Source organism: Neophocaena asiaeorientalis, unplaced genomic scaffold (genome assembly GCF_003031525.2).
Source record: "Neophocaena asiaeorientalis asiaeorientalis breed wild unplaced genomic scaffold, Neophocaena_asiaeorientalis_V1.1 scaffold268, whole genome shotgun sequence".
Lineage (NCBI taxonomy): Eukaryota > Metazoa > Chordata > Mammalia > Artiodactyla > Phocoenidae > Neophocaena > Neophocaena asiaeorientalis.
In genome coordinates, this window is record NW_020173979.1 from 7032353 (window position 1) to 7048134 (window position 15782).

General features: G+C 44.0%; 1 protein-coding gene across 1 annotated transcript in view; it reads right to left on the reverse strand.

The window, feature by feature from the left end:
* The window catches only part of TENM2 (teneurin transmembrane protein 2), a 979370-nt gene that overhangs the window by 402215 nt on the left and 561373 nt on the right, over positions 1-15782 (reverse strand). The window lies entirely within an intron of this gene.

Sequence of the window (15782 nt, forward strand, 5' to 3'; positions counted from 1 at the left end):
TTGTTTTTTTTTTTTTTTTTTTTTTTTTGCGGTACGCGGGCCTCTTACTGCTGTGGCCTCCCCCGTTGCGGAGCACAGGCTCTGGACGCGCAGGCTCAGCGGCCACGGCTCACGGGCCCAGCCACTCCGCGGCATGTGGGATCCTCCCGGACCGGGGCATGAACCCGCGCCCCCTGCATCGGCAGGCGGACTCTCAACCACTGCGCCACCAGGGAAGCCCCAGAATGCTATTTTAATGATAGAAGTTGGGTCATATCACTCTCCTGCTTGGCACTCTCCAATGGCTTCCCATTGCCTGTAGAAAGAGACCCAAACTCCTTATGATGCCCTGCATGTCTCTCCTACTCTGGCAGTAAGTGCCTCTCTCACTCACCTCTGGAAGCGGTCCTTAACCACACTCCACTTGGCCCCTTAATCTCCAGCCAATGTGCCATCTTTATTTCTGTTGCTTGAACGCGCCACACCATTCTATCTTCAGAGTCTTCACACTTCCTGTCCCCTCTCTGCGGAACATTCTCCCCTACTCGCCACATCACCGATACGCACGGACCTGCTTCTTCTCTTCATTCAAGCCTTCCCTGTTTGCCTTCTTGAAAACTGCCCACTTACCTGCTCTATCCTACTAGCCTGTTTACATTTCTTTAAAGCCCTTATTACTATCTGAAGGTGGATATATCTATTTATTTTATTCACCCCTATATCCTCAGTATCTTCCTCACAAATAGCACCTGTTGAATGAATGAACAGATAAATAAGGTAGACTAAAACCAAGTTAATTAGTTTGGGGAAGAAGCGGAGGAGAAGCAGAGAGGGTGACGTATTTGCATCTCGAAGGATTGGCCAGTGCCACCATGCGGTTCTCCTGGATATCACGGGGGGATTCCTACAAAGAAAAGCCACATCAGGCCACGGGGAGGAGCAGCCGTCCTGGCAGGAGGTACGGGCAGTGCCTTGGAGCTGGCCTTGGGTCAAGAAGTTCTCCTGCCGCACAGAAGGCTGCTGCAACCTCTATTTTCCCATGGCAGGGAGGTCCTGGCAGCCAAATTGCTGAGTGAAGATAATTGCCGTGTGGACTTTCCCCTGATTCACGCTTACGTCTTCGGGTCCTTGTGACTGCATGTCTGCTGGTTTGTTCATCTGGGAAGCTCAGAAAAATGAGCCAAGGGCTGCAGCCCAGGGGATGTGCCCTGAATTGGGCGTTGCGGAGGAAAGGGTAAGGTATGAATAAAGCAAACTTAAGAACCAGGCTAGAGCTTCCACTCAGGCAGAAGAAACCTGTTTTCCTGCTTTGAGATGCACTATGTGTGTGGAGGCATTTTCAGGCACCTCAGATGCATGTTAATTTTTGTCATCACTTTTGAAATTGTATTTCCTGATCAATTGCTCGGTGCATTAAATGCTACTTACTGATAGTTCATCGTGAATGAATAAAATGTATGAGGGGGCTTCCCTGGTGGTGCAGTGGTTGAGAGTCTGCCTGCTAGTGCAGGGGACACGGGTTCGAGCCTTGGTCTGGGAGGATCCCACATGCCGCGGAGCAACTAGGCCCGTGAGCCACAACTACTGAGCCTGCGCGTCTGGAGCCTGTGCTCCGCAACAAGAGAGGCCACGATAGTGAGAGGCCCGCGCACCGCAATGAAGGGTGGCCCCCGCTTGCCACAACTAGAGAAAGCCCTCGCACAGAAATGAAGACCCAACATAGCCCAAAATAAATAAATAAATTAATTAATTAAAAAAAAAAGGTATGAGGGCCTCCAAATGGCACTCTGCTGGATGCTGAGGATACAGAAATGAATAAGACATCAGCCCTGCCCTCAGAGAGCTCACAGTCTAGTGGGAGAGGCGGAGAGTAAAACACATCATTTCAGTACCACCTGATAAGGGGCAGGATGGTCTCATGTAAGAATATGGTTCTGTGGGGACCCAGAAAAGGGACACTTGGTTTGGCCTGGCCAGGTGGAGGTAGTGGTGGAGAGCCAAACAAGGATTCCTGGGAAAGGTGGTGTCTGGGCAATCTTCAGAAGAAAAGGAAAGGGACTCCTGGCGAGAGGAAATACAACTAACAATAGCACAGAGGCATCAAACCACTAGCCTATTACCCTTTTTGAGGGTGGGAGTGGCAGAAAGAGATAGGAAATAAGGTACCCTTAAAGCTTAAATGTTAGGGGCTCAGTAACACAGCTGAAGAAGAACCATCCCTGAAACAGATCAATGGATGAATGAAGTTTGAGTTGAAATATTTAGTTCATTCATAACTGTTTGGGAGCCATATAAGAGGCATGATATTTTTGTGAGATGATCTGGCAAAGGTAGACTGAATACATCAGTGTCATCAGAACCAGTACTCACATTTAATCAATGTGATTTCCCCCCAAAGTCTTCTTCTAATAACAATACTACCATCATTATTACTATTTTAACGCTAATGTTTTTGCACAATGACTATCTGCCACTCACAGCGCCAGTCACCGTACATAGATTATCTCATTTAATTCTGAAAACAATTCTATGAGGTTAGAATGATTATAATCCCCATTTTGTAGATGAGGAAACTGAGGCACAGCGAAGTGAGATTGCATAACTAGCAAGCGACAGGGGCCAGGTTTGTCTATTCCCAAATCTACCCTCTCACCCTGTCTGCATGGTGTTTGCCCAAACAGCATGGTGACAAAAAAGGAAGACAGTGACGTACAAGGAGGGGAGGTGATGGACAGGAAATCGTATTTCCAGTTCCCCATCTCCCCATCCCAAGGCACTCTCGAGATTTCAAGTAAGAAACATTTCTTTGAATAACCACTGATAGCAGCTATCAGCCGGTAGAGTTCAAAGCTTTTCTCGTAATTTTGTTATGAAGTTCAAAGTGGCTCTTTCACAGCCATGTTACCCTCCACCTTCTTCAAGGCTCCTGGTTGCAGAAGCGTCCTGACCAGGGCACTGTGAAGTTGGCATTGACGTCCACTTAGCAGCGGGGCCCTGGCAGGAACAGATTTTAACTCACAATCAATAGGCTTTAAAGTTTGTATTATTGAGGCATATCTGAAACTGCATGTTGAAGGATGGCTGGGAGCCAATTTTTAAATTCCTTTGAGTGACTGAGGTGGAACTGAAGTTCAGGGGCAATTTTCCAGGGGCCTGATATGATAGTTGCTGTGAAATCATTCTTTACATGAACTTGTTGAAATTGTGTTCAGCATGAATTCATTTCCTATAGTACAGACAGAAATGCCTTTTAATTTATACAAATACAGACAATGCAAGAGCACTCCTAACACAGTGAAAGCACTGGGGCTATTCCAGTGTATTGGAATTCACATCACAGAATTGTCTGATTCCTGTAAAATCCATGCCTCCTTAAAATCTATGCCGTGGTAGCACCTTAAATTCTCTACCTGGTATCTACCACTACTTGGGAAATTTCTCAGTCCCTAGATCTGCCCCCAGCCAAATTGTACGCGGTTCTCTATTTGCTATGTCATTTGCTAATTTTGTTCACTTATGCTACATTTTTCCCCATGACTGTTACAACTGACAGAGACCATCTGTACCGACACAAACAGGTTCCAAAGTACAGGGGAGAAAGCTGGAACTTATACAGGCTCACTTTATAGACCAGGATTTCTTACTAAAATACTTAGCGTGGGATGGGCATGTAACCAGGGGCTATGTCCTCACCCAGTTCCTATTCTATGCACTACGGGGGCTCCCTGACCCCCAAACTATTTTTGAAGTATCATTCTGAATGGGTATAGAGTCCACAGCAAATGTACAGAAAACTGAGTTTAATCAGTCCGTTAAAAAGCAAGAGGAAACACGCAAAGGCAGCAATATGTCATTCATTAAACTCATATGGTCTTGTATATGTGTGGGTGTGTATGTGTGTTTTCCAAGATCCCCATGTAAATCAAAGTCTAATTATCTGCGTGATTGGATTCCCCATGACCTTAGAAATGCGGACCAATTCGAATTGTGCTGATTTATCTGTTTCCAAATGAATAAGATTTTGTGATGGTGTCAACTCCTAAAATTTTTCTGATTGAAAGAAAGACCTACAGCCAGACAGAACAGTTCCATGTGAACTCTGATAGACTGGGAGCGGCTGTTTGGAAGGCTGTGTTGAGAATGATTCTGAGGACGCCCGGGTTTCAGTGGTATCACCACTTAGAAAAATCGTGGACAAGGGGTGGGGGTGAAAGGTAGCAGATGCACAGAGCATATTTGCCATCTGTGCTCCAGGACTTTATCCACCATCTGCTTCAGTCACACCTGAAAACACTATCCTACAGCATCTGCGGTTTAAGTCACATTACTTTAACTCCCAATGTCTCAATTACAGCTCTATTTTTCTTCTTAAACTGATTTGGAGCCAGCTTTAGTTCTCCCACCCAAGATTAAAGGGCTACAATCTCCTCTCCATCCCCAAAGCAGTAAGTATCATCCATGAAATTGCTGCTTTGCCCAACTGTTGCTAATATATTCATTCACTAATTTATGATGGAGGGCATGTTGCAGATCAATCCCCAAATTCACTTCTAAACGAGTTCCTTCTTCACTCAAAAGATTAATGGCCAGCTGACATTAAAATGTTCTGTGTAGACAATGTATAACTGATCTATGCAGGGACGGGGTGTCAGGATATTTGGTGGAGTAGAGAGACATGGATGGGAGACAGTCAGAACAAAGCAAAACAAACAGCATGAAGAATAATTACATATAAAATGATAAGTTAAATGACTTCATTATCAATTATACATGTGATCTTGCTTTGTGCTAAGCCAAGTATTTTACATGTACTCTTCTCTTTTTACACGCACAATCTTCTATGAACAAAATCCTATTATCATCCCCTTTTACAGGTGAAGAAACTGAGGCTTAGATGGACTGACTTTCCTAACATTGTACCACTAGCAGAACTGGCTGGGATTTGAACTCAAGCATTCTGACGCCAAAACCCAAGCCTTGAATGGTCCATTCTACTCTTGTCCGTATTAGAGAAGCGTGATTGTTAAAAAAACGAAAAAGGTGTGAACCCCAGACTGGCCCTCTTCTGGAAGGCACCATCGAGGTCATCCTAGGTGAGGTAATTAACCATAAACAGCCACAGTGATTGCTCACACACGATACATGATTTATAAAGAGAGAAAGCAATCCTTAAGTCAGAAACGGGAAATCCTCTGCAGCTTTGTACGTTTAAGGATTGATAAAAATATAGCTTTTGTGTTAAAGCTGAGTATTGCAAAAGGACTGCATTAACAAAAGCAAAACAGTTGGTTAGAGAATTTAAACAATGGTCCTAATGACAGTTCCCAACACTAGCTATTTATTCAGATGTCTGATTAAATTATCCATTTCCCCCCAAATATTTGGGGTGTGTGAAGTCCCTGTTTTTGACACAGTGAAAAGTGAGGTATGTGACTATGTATGTAAATAGAAATAATTTCACTGCTTGAGATTATGTCCTCCTTTTTGTTTGTAATCAATGAATAGTTGAGGGATGTGGACCCACTTTCTCTGGAGTCCCACGAGAACATCGTTCAGGAAGGCGCATTCGATCTTTTAAGCTCTACCTAGCACATGGAACTCGCAGAGGGCTGTGTGGTGGGACATCCTTCAAGGTATGGTGGGCTCAGTGAGGCACTGGGCCATGGCAGTCATGGCCACCACCACGTCTGCAGACCCTGACAACAAATCTAACCGGACTCCCTACCTCCAGCTGAAGGAACGCGGACGAAGGCACTGCACACCCATTCAGCCTATTTTATGTGCCAAGTACCAGGCTCGGGGATTTTTCACAAAGCCTTCCACAATGATCACAACAACACGGTCTAGAGACTCAGGGATGTTAGTAACACACCCAAGAGGCAGAACCAAGATCTGAACTTCAGTTTGTGTTTTGCCAAAACTACAGTGGGCTCTTCCCAAACCTGGAGTTAGCTCACATTCAAATTCACCTGTTAATTGGCTTCATCATCCAACCCACCCCATTCTCATTTTCCACTCTGCCCCAAATGAAACCCTGGACTCCAATGGATGTGATCGTCCAGTGGTCTTTTGCAAATGTGTATCTCTGCCTTCCTGCCTGCAGTATTCCTGTCTCTGTACTGTGCAATCCATCCTTAGTTTCTTGGCCTACCCGCTTTTATCTGTCCTCCAAAGCCCAAGTGGGGAATGGAGAGGGCACAGACTTTGGAGCCCGGCTGACTGAGCTCTGCCACTTTCTGTGTGAGTTTAAGCAACTAACTTTACTTCTCTGGGGCTCTTCGATGACACTAACTTCACATGTTGCTGTGAAGACTGGAGATGATATACGTAAGGCTGTGTTTGACACATGATAGATGCCAGGGACCCAGATGGAGCCAATGACACTTGCAGCTTATCAGTTCCAGTCGGTTCACAAGCACCTACTGTGTGTGCATGGCCGTGTGACAGTTATGGGGTCTTGTCATTCTTTCCTCTTGAGGTTGAGTCTGGGAGATGGTGAGGCTGGAAAAATAAAGCCGTCTTGCCACTCAAGGGGAGAGGCTGTCTGAGAAAGGGGTCTGCAGGGAGGAAAGTTGAGGTGTAAGATGCAGGGAGAGATATTCTGATGGCATCGTTAGGATACCTGGATTCAGCCATTATTAATGGAACGCTGCCACTAAACTTTTCGATATATGAACCAATTTATTCTCCACCCAACCCTCTTTTCTTGTTTTGGTTTTTCTTTAAGCCAGTTTCAGTTGGTTTTTGTCACTCAGAACCAAAAGCATCCCGCCTAAAACTGACTACCAAGCCGAAGTGAGAAAATGATCTGGCCAATGCCATACAGTTATTTAGTAGAAGACCTGGAATACATTTCATCACAGAAGACCTCCAGAATTATGAAATGTTCATGTCCTATAACAGGACTGTCTTCCTATTAAATCATGAGAAATTGAACACGTGGGGTCCCAGAGAAACAATTTATGGTAGGCGGTACCTTGTCTATTTATAAGAATATTGTGGGCATCAGGGAGTAGGGGAGAGATGCAGGCAAATGGCTGTCTCCTTGTTACCAATCAAGCATGCACTGCAGCAGCCTTCTGTCCTTGGCATTGTAGAGAAACTCAAATCACTTTCTAGCTGGACTGGGCCTTAGAATAAATACATCGATCTTGGGGGTAGTGAGAGAGACTCACCCAAGACTCAATTTCTTGCCTGCATCTGAAAGTTTAAAAAAGAACATAGATAGTAGTTTCAATCATAACTGTAGAATGCAAAATGACCTCAATGAACAGAGCATCTGAAAATCAAAATATAGGCATGTACACACATATATGTATATTTTTACATCATATTATGTATTTATATTCCCTGTAGCAGGCTGTATATATTTAACATGTATACATGTTAGGCTAGATCAGTCATTCTTAACAGGGGGCAATTTTGCCCCCTAGGGCAGGGGTCCCCAACCTCCGGGCCGCGGACTGGTAGCGGTCCGCGGACTGGTAGCGGTCCGCAGCCTGTTAGGAATGCGACCGCACGGCAGGAGGTGAGCGGTGGGTGAGTGAGCAAAGCTTCATCTGCCTCTCCCCATCGCTCGCATTACTGCCTGAACCTCCACGAAACTGGTCCCTGGTGCCAGAAAGGCTGGGGACTGCTGCCCTAGGGAACATTTGGCAATGCCTTGAGACATTTTGGTTGTCACAATTCAGTGGGATGGGGGTGGGGAAGGGAGAGGATGCTACTGGCCTCTAGTGAGCAGAGACCAGAGATGCTGCTACACATCCTACAACGCACAGGACTGTCCACCACAACAAAGAATTTCCAGCCCGAAATGTCAACAGTGCCGAGGTTGAGAAACTCTGGGTCAGCATATGTGATGGCTTCAGATTAATATCCTTCATGTCACGTGGTCAGTTTCTAAGTAGCTCTTTTTTTCCAGTTGATATTAGAAGTAAATATTGGGTTCAGTTAGCTTTTCCCCCTCTCCCAAGAAACCTTCAAGCAAATAAGTTTAAGTGGCAATTGGGGAATTTAAGTTAAAGAGAGGGAAAAGTTCCGCAAAGCAAATCTAATTTGTCACTGAGGGACGCTGTAAGTTGCCTTTCTCCAGAAGTGGGAGAGACCTGTTCGTCAAGAGAGGGTTGGGCTGCCTTTACAGACACAAGAGATTCAGGGGAGAATGTTCCAACTCGTGTGTAGGTGAGTGAATCTCACCTGAGGAATTTTCATGATGACCTCTTATGTCTTCTCAATGAGGCAATATTGGCTTAACTGGGTTTGAGCTATTCCAGATCAGCCCATTTCAAATTTTTCTTTTTACAGAAGACATAATTGCCCTCTTCACTCACACTTCACTGAACTCACTGAAGCCCGGTTAAGCATCTTCTCAAAAACAAATGGTTTTCAGATGGCCCTGGCACAACTACCTCGATTTCGCACAGGCTATTATACATAATTTATCGGAAGAGTGGCAGGCGTTTGGACTCGCCCCAGTTAAAGGGCCTCTTTCAGGAGCTTCAAGCATGAACTGTCTTCACAGTTTGGGGCTCCATGTCTTTGAGCGTCATTCCTAGATCTCACTGACAACTTGCCTGTTTATATATCACATCTTCCTGGCAGCATTGCACTTTGGAAGGTGTCAAATATAGATCAGGCTCTAGATAGAGGGGAGAGTTTATTTTTGAAGTAATATGATTTCTATAACTTTTTTTAATGCCAGCCTTTTCATATTCATCAGATGAAATGCAATGAATCTGTACAGATTCCCCCTTTGAGGACACAAATCTATTTCACCTGAAGCAACACAAATCTTTACCGAAAGGCAAGGGATCCTCAGATACGTTCTGACCAGAAACTCCTAGTTCCTTGACACATGCACCTTAATTACATCTCTCAGCTCCTTTAAGATAAGATAGCATTACTATTTTGGTGATGTGTAGTTGTTTAGATCAGTGCTGTCCGATAGAACTTTCTTTGATGACAGGCATGTTTTAGGTCGATAATGTTTAATACAGGTGATTATTGAACACTTGAAATGTGACTGGTGCAAATGAGGAACGGAATTCTTAATTAATTTAGATTTATATAGCCACATGTGCCCAGTGGCTACCATATTGAATGGCACAGCCTAGGCTATGGTTCTAGCTTCCCCGTAATTGGTATCCCTCGCTCCTGTGTTTCTCCCCTCCATTCAAGAGCCAACATATTTCCGAATATACAGATTCGTTCCTGTCATCCTTCTTAAATCTCCCAGGACTCCCCATTGCCTACATAATACAGTTCAAACTCTTGCATGGAATTCTCTCTTGCCAGACACCCTCGTTCCCTATACCCTAACCACATCAAAGTAACTGGACTACTGAATATCTATCTTCCCCTCCCATCCCTCCTCTCTGATAGTCTCAATCTTCTCCTGCAAACCTCCTGTAAGACTCAGCTCAAGCATCATCTTCTTTGTAAATCTTTCCTGATCACTCCACCCACTGGTTGCCCAGGACATCCTTCTATCATTGTACTTGTGATATGTTAATATATTTATTTTTCTAAATGTCTGGCTCCGGACTTCCCTGGTGGCGCAGTGGTTAAGAATCCACCTGTCAATGCAGGGGACACGGGTTCGAGCCCTGGTCTGGGAAGATCCCACATGCCACAGAGCAACTAAGCCCGTGCGCCACAACTACTGGGCCTGCGCTCTAGAACCCGCGAGCCACAACTGCTGAGCCTGTGCACCACAACTACTGAGCCTGCGTGCCACGACTACTGAAGCCCGCGCACCTAGAGCCCATGCTCCACAACAAGGGAAGCCACCGCAATGAGAAGCCCACACAATTAAGATGAGCCCCCGCTCGCTGCAACTAGAGAAAGCCTGCGTGCAACAACGAAGACCCGATGCAGCCAAAAATAAATAAATAAGTAAATAAATTTATTTTTAAAAAATCCTTAAATGGCTCATTCATGAGACTATCAATGACGGGGTAGAAACTGTGGATTATGCACTTTTGTATCCTGGAACCCAGCCCAGAGCCTGTACACAGTAAATAGCAGTGCGATTGGTTGATTGTAACAATTCACTCCATAAACATTTACTGGTTGTATATCAAATGCACATGGCATTGACTTCACTGTCAATGCAGTTGACACCAACAGTTGACCAACAGTGGCTGTTGGTCTTGGGTTTTTGGTGCCTCTCAGTGGGTAAATATTTTGCTGAGAAGAATTGATTCTGATTTTAAATGTATGTTTTCCTCTTAATCAAGTAGCTAGAATATTAAGTTATTGCTTCATCTGGTGCTCAGATGAAGACAGCAGTCTGTGACAACCTTGGAGGAAAAACTGACTGCTTGATTTATTAAGAGATAACATGTCAGTATCCAAGGTGGCGCCTTTCTAAGGAATTCTCCAGGGTGGTGGTATGACCATATTTTTTGTCTTGGCTGCTGACCCCAGAACCTAAGCCCTGTGTAAGATGTACTCCCACTCTAGTTATGAAAGCTTCCTACCCTAGTGAACTGCTTGGGAGGTGTGACCCCACACTATCCAAGAACACAAGATCAAAGTGCTAAATGCAGTCCCTATGGTGTCATGAGTAACACACAGAAGATACATTGGACTGTTTCCCTGCCCTCCTGGAACCTACATTATAGTCTCAAAAGAACTTAGTTGGGGGGAAAACTTTTAGAGAAAGACTTAAACTGTATGCCCATGTCAAAACTTAATTTTCAAAAAGCTTCCTTGGAAAACATCTTCCATGACATGTAGGAATCCATCTTACTTTTATGTTCATTCCTTGGGTTCATGGTACATGGATGTAATACTATTGCTAATTGCTAAGATTTGTTGAGCTCTCACAATGTACCAGGCATTACTTCCAAGCCCTTTACATATATTATTATATTTACTCTTATAACAACACATTAGGGTAGGTAATATCATCCCCATTTCAAAGGACAGAAGACTGAACTAAGAGGGGATAGGTTGTTTGATTTGAAGAATTTGAGCCCAGGCTCTAGAGCTTATAACACTGCATAGGGAATGACAATGGAATTTAATTAACCATTGTAACGACAAAGTACCCATCACTGATATGACAGCATGATTGGCAGTAGAACCGGACTGAAGTTTAACTTGGCTCTGCCCTTGATTTGCTGGGTGAATTTTGGCAAGTCACCTAACTTTGCTGTTCTCAAATGTTTGATAAGTAAAATGTATATAAAAATACAGATTATTATAAGCATTGAGTGAGACAGTTATATAAATGTTCTGAAGTAAAGGGTAAATATTATCATCCATTAGAAGGAGATGAGATAGATGTCCTATTCTCCTTTTCCAGGACATTTTGAGGAATAAATAATATCATATACGAAAGTACGATGCAAATGGTAAAGTGCTCTACACGTGGTAATTGTTCTCATAATTGGAAGCTTTCTTCTTCAAAAGCTTTGTTTGCAGATAGCAAACAGTTCTCAACTGTAAGTCTGTATTTTGCTATGTGCCTCAGGGACAGCAAAGACAAAGCACGGGCTCTAGGTGACAGATGCTTGAACTATTTCATCTCTCTGCTGCCCAGGCTCACAGTATCCCATCCATTCCTCATTGAATGGTCCTTGATAAGGTGCTAAAAGATTAGAACCACCAATAGCCAAGAGAAAGGCTGAAAAGCTCCCGTTCAAAGAACGTAGAAATGTTTGAAAACTAGAATGGAAAGTTTAAACTAGACTAGTACTAGGTCTAGTTTATTAGGAGACCATGGATGTCATACACATTAGTTCATTCCTTCCCTGAATAGTCGTTTCAAAATCATTGCCTTGTACACAAAAAATCCCCACTAATAGTACAGTTAGAGTTAGGAGGCCACGGTTCCTACTGTGGCTACCTCAGGGCTTGCTAGTTGTGTGACTTACAGTAAACCTGTAAGTCAATGCATGCAATGTTACTGCACTATCACATAACAGCACCTAGTACTCATAAGCAATGTGATGTAGCCTCGGCCACAATCAAACCCATACTCCAGTGGAGGAGACTAATATTCGTAACTTTTTTGAGCATTCACAATGTTCTAGGCAGCATGCTTAGCACATTTCATGGTTGGTAATTTATGTAATCCTTCCAACAATACTATCTGGAAGGTACGATTATTATCCCCATTTTACAGATGAGGAAACCGAGGCTTGTAGAGATCAAGTGATTGGACCAAGGTCACGCAGTAAGTAATGGACAAAGCCAGGATACTAATTCAGATCTCTGTGATTAAGGATTGCATGGCCACAACGAGTTATTGCAACATTAGTGAGATAAAGAGAGAAGAGTAACTAATTCTGATTACGATAAGCCGGGAAGGCAGATTAGAAAGCGTAGCAGTGTGGGGGTGACAAAACAATCTGTAAGGAGCTCTCCTTCAGTTCTAAAATTCCACAATTTCTAAATATCATCTTCCCACGTAACAAGTATGGAGATCAACGACTACGTCAAGATCACAGGCGAGGTTGCGTCCTAACAGAAATTCACAACCTGACTTGCACCTTCCCCATCTTCTCTGAGCCTGGCTTCCTTTTCCCATGAAGGTCAGAATGAATCTTCACATTTCTCCTTTCAGGCACTGCAGGGTCCTGTTCTCTGAAGGCTCATTTAGAGTACTCAGGGTAAACTATGCCTCCATGCAGATAACTGAAGACACACAAAAAATGGCCTTAGAGGGGCAGGAGGAAGCACTAAGGAGGAAAAAGAGGAGAATTAACTCCACAACTGGGAGCACGATAATCACGCCTACCACACAACCCAGCCACACGTGCTTCTTAGCCTGAGCATTGGCTGCCAAGCGACTGATGTGTGTCTGAAATCTCACCTTGCTACACTGTGGTTGACAAGACACGGAAGGGGAGATGTTTCAGACTTTCCACAATACCCAGGCATCCTAGTGGCCTTCCGAACAACGAAGATGTCTTAGTTCAGCTGGTGAGAAGCTGTCTCGTGTTCGTGCGTGCGCACATCAACACATTCTTAAATTGACTGGAGTCAGCAAAATTAATACGCACCCACAGGGCACTGCTGGCCAAGTCTCTATTTTCATAAATAATGCCTTTCTCGCCTTCTACAAGCCTGTTTGAAGACCTGCAGTGCATCCTGGCTACAATTCAAAGCCCATCTAATGAAAGCACCTCCACTGTCAGCAATGTTAATGTCACTTTAAACAGTGTGAACTGTTGCTAAATGTGTCAGGAAACAATTAGATAACATAAGAGGCATGTTTTCTCAGTGCACAGAGAAATATATTATGCAGACGGGAGATAAACGCAAAGTTTTCTGAGCTCCGGCATATTCAGCACTCTCCTCCTCTCTTTTTAATCCAACAGAGAAATTGTTTGGCAAGACTCAGCCCTGTTTCAAACACTTGGAGAAGGGAGAAAGGCCTGCTTTGCCTCTGACTGCTGTTGCTTGAGCCCTGTGTTATCAGGCTCAGCGAGATACAAACAGTCTTCCACTCAAATTAAATGTGTGCTCTCCTAATTAGCATTATAAATATAGGTTTCTCTGAGCCAGGGTTGATAAAATTACCGTGCTGGGCTGGAAGGGAACCGGCAGCTCTCCCATGCCAACACAACGGCTGCAGCGTTTGCCCGGTTAGAACAATGCCTCCAGAGCCTGCCCCCATCATCAGAGGTCAGCCTGGGGAAGGAAGGTAAATTCCAAGCAAGCTGACATTAGGACAACGGCCAGGCCCAGATGCAATCTGTTCTTTGTATGTGATGGTATAAGGTTTGGCTTCTAATCCCTGGGGAGAATGGTTCTTACTGCAAAGCTTCTTTGTAGAGTTTTGTCATCGCCGCCACCGGTGGGATTCCAACAGGGGCCTCAAAACCACAGGCAAAGACTGACTAAAATGGATTTTTCCCAGGTCGCCACCCACAATCGCTGTCCGTGGTTCTGAAACCTCACCAAGCGCTAGGAAATGGTTGCTTCTTTCTTCCCACCCCTGAGACGCATCTGCCCAACTTCTTGGGGGAGTTTTGAATTAGTCAAGGGAATCGATGGAGGAGAGGGAAAGAGAGAGAAGACGAAAAGAGTAATGAAAGAGATGAGGGCAGAGTCGCGGGAGTAGGCATAGCCACTAAATAATTAGCAGGGAGTGAAAAAGGGAAATGATTTGTTTTGACATTATTTTCAAACAATCGCAGTTGCCAAGAAAGAAACCACTGCCAACCAGGGCTGAAATGCAGAAAGACTTAAGGTGAGTGAGGAGTTTGCATGTCAGGTGATGCCACGATGTGCAAGGTGGGGCATGAACATGGTGGGGCAACCCCACCATGGTAGAAGTGATGTGATTCAAGTGTCAGTATCACTTAACATACACAGAAAATCTGAAGCTTCTTCTTATGAAAATGTGCCACATTGTACAGGCAAAGAACAAAGACAGTCACCGGTAGTAGTTCACGTTTGTTTCACCATTTACGTAGTTCTGCCATGTTAGGTGAATCTTAGAAGCAGTAGGTAAGGTTGACCTGTTGCTCGTCTTCTTTGCTCCTTTGCTTCTCTTTAGAACAGCTATCTAGTTACCTCTTGTTCTTTTCCTGAGATTAGTAAAATTCATTGAATGATCTGGATAAAGTCAAAGAAAGCTATGGCTTAAGACCACTGAATGCTAGCTTTACAAGGAACCCTGGAGAGTATCTGGACCAACCATTTCACTTTGCTGATGACAGAATTGTGGTTCAGAGAAACAAAGTGGCTTTTCCCAGAACACACAGTGAATTAGTGACCTGAGTCCAAGGTTCTGTCCACTAAATTATACTACTCTTAATAATATTCAAGTTGAAGGATAAATAGAAAAACCAAAGTTCAAGTTACAATGAAGAAAATCGAGTTTCATAGCAAATCATATTAATGGGCTACAATTTTACAACTGTACTGCAAAATGTGTAAAATAGGTACTGCCCCCTCTTCCTGAAATGAAGCCCAACATAAAACGTTACATTCTTATTTTCCAAACTGTGTTCTTCGGAACACTGGGCTTCCTTAGAATAGAAACCTGTGTCCCAGGAGAGAAGGGTTCCAGAACCAAATGGTTTGTACAGTATGAGACGCATAAGAAAAAAAGAGTCTCGCCGTACGCTATGCAGGTGTGATTATGGAGTCTTCCTGCCTTCTGCATATCTGAAAAATTTTAGTTCCCAGCTGAAAACTGAGACCCATATAGATTCAATGCATCCTTAGAGGACTTCCATTTATTTAAAGGAAACATGCCACTGTGTTGAAGCTCAGGCTCAGATTAATTATAACAAGTGTAATATGTGGCCAACCTTAGTCTCACGATTCAACATTCCTGCTTGATCAGTTTCCAGAGCTAAATGAGAGCCTGTAACCATTTGCAAAGTCGCAACATTTTTTCCTTTTATGAGTGCTTTCATCTGTGAATCTCAAAGCATGGGGCAAACAGTGATTAATGTTCACTTGGGAGGTAAACATGCATTTGCTCACTCATTTGGCAAACCAGTTGCGGGAGGGGCTGACTGGTCAATGTACAGGCAGAAACCGGCATGCCGGGCTCCCTCTTCTCACCTTTTTTTTTTTTTTCCTATGATCCCAGCAAACAAGCCACATTGTTCGTTTAAGCCAACAGTTGGCATATGTATACTTAAACTAAAATAGTTTCTATCCAGTATAAGAGGTTGTGTGGAAGATAAAAGGACTAGTAGGCAATTCCCATCAGAGTTCCTAGACAAGACAAAAAAGAGATTCACGAACCCTCCTTTTCTCCCTCCTCTCTCTCCTTCCTGGCCCTACCTTTCTTCCCTCCCTCACCTTCCTTCCCTCTTCCCTTTCCTTTC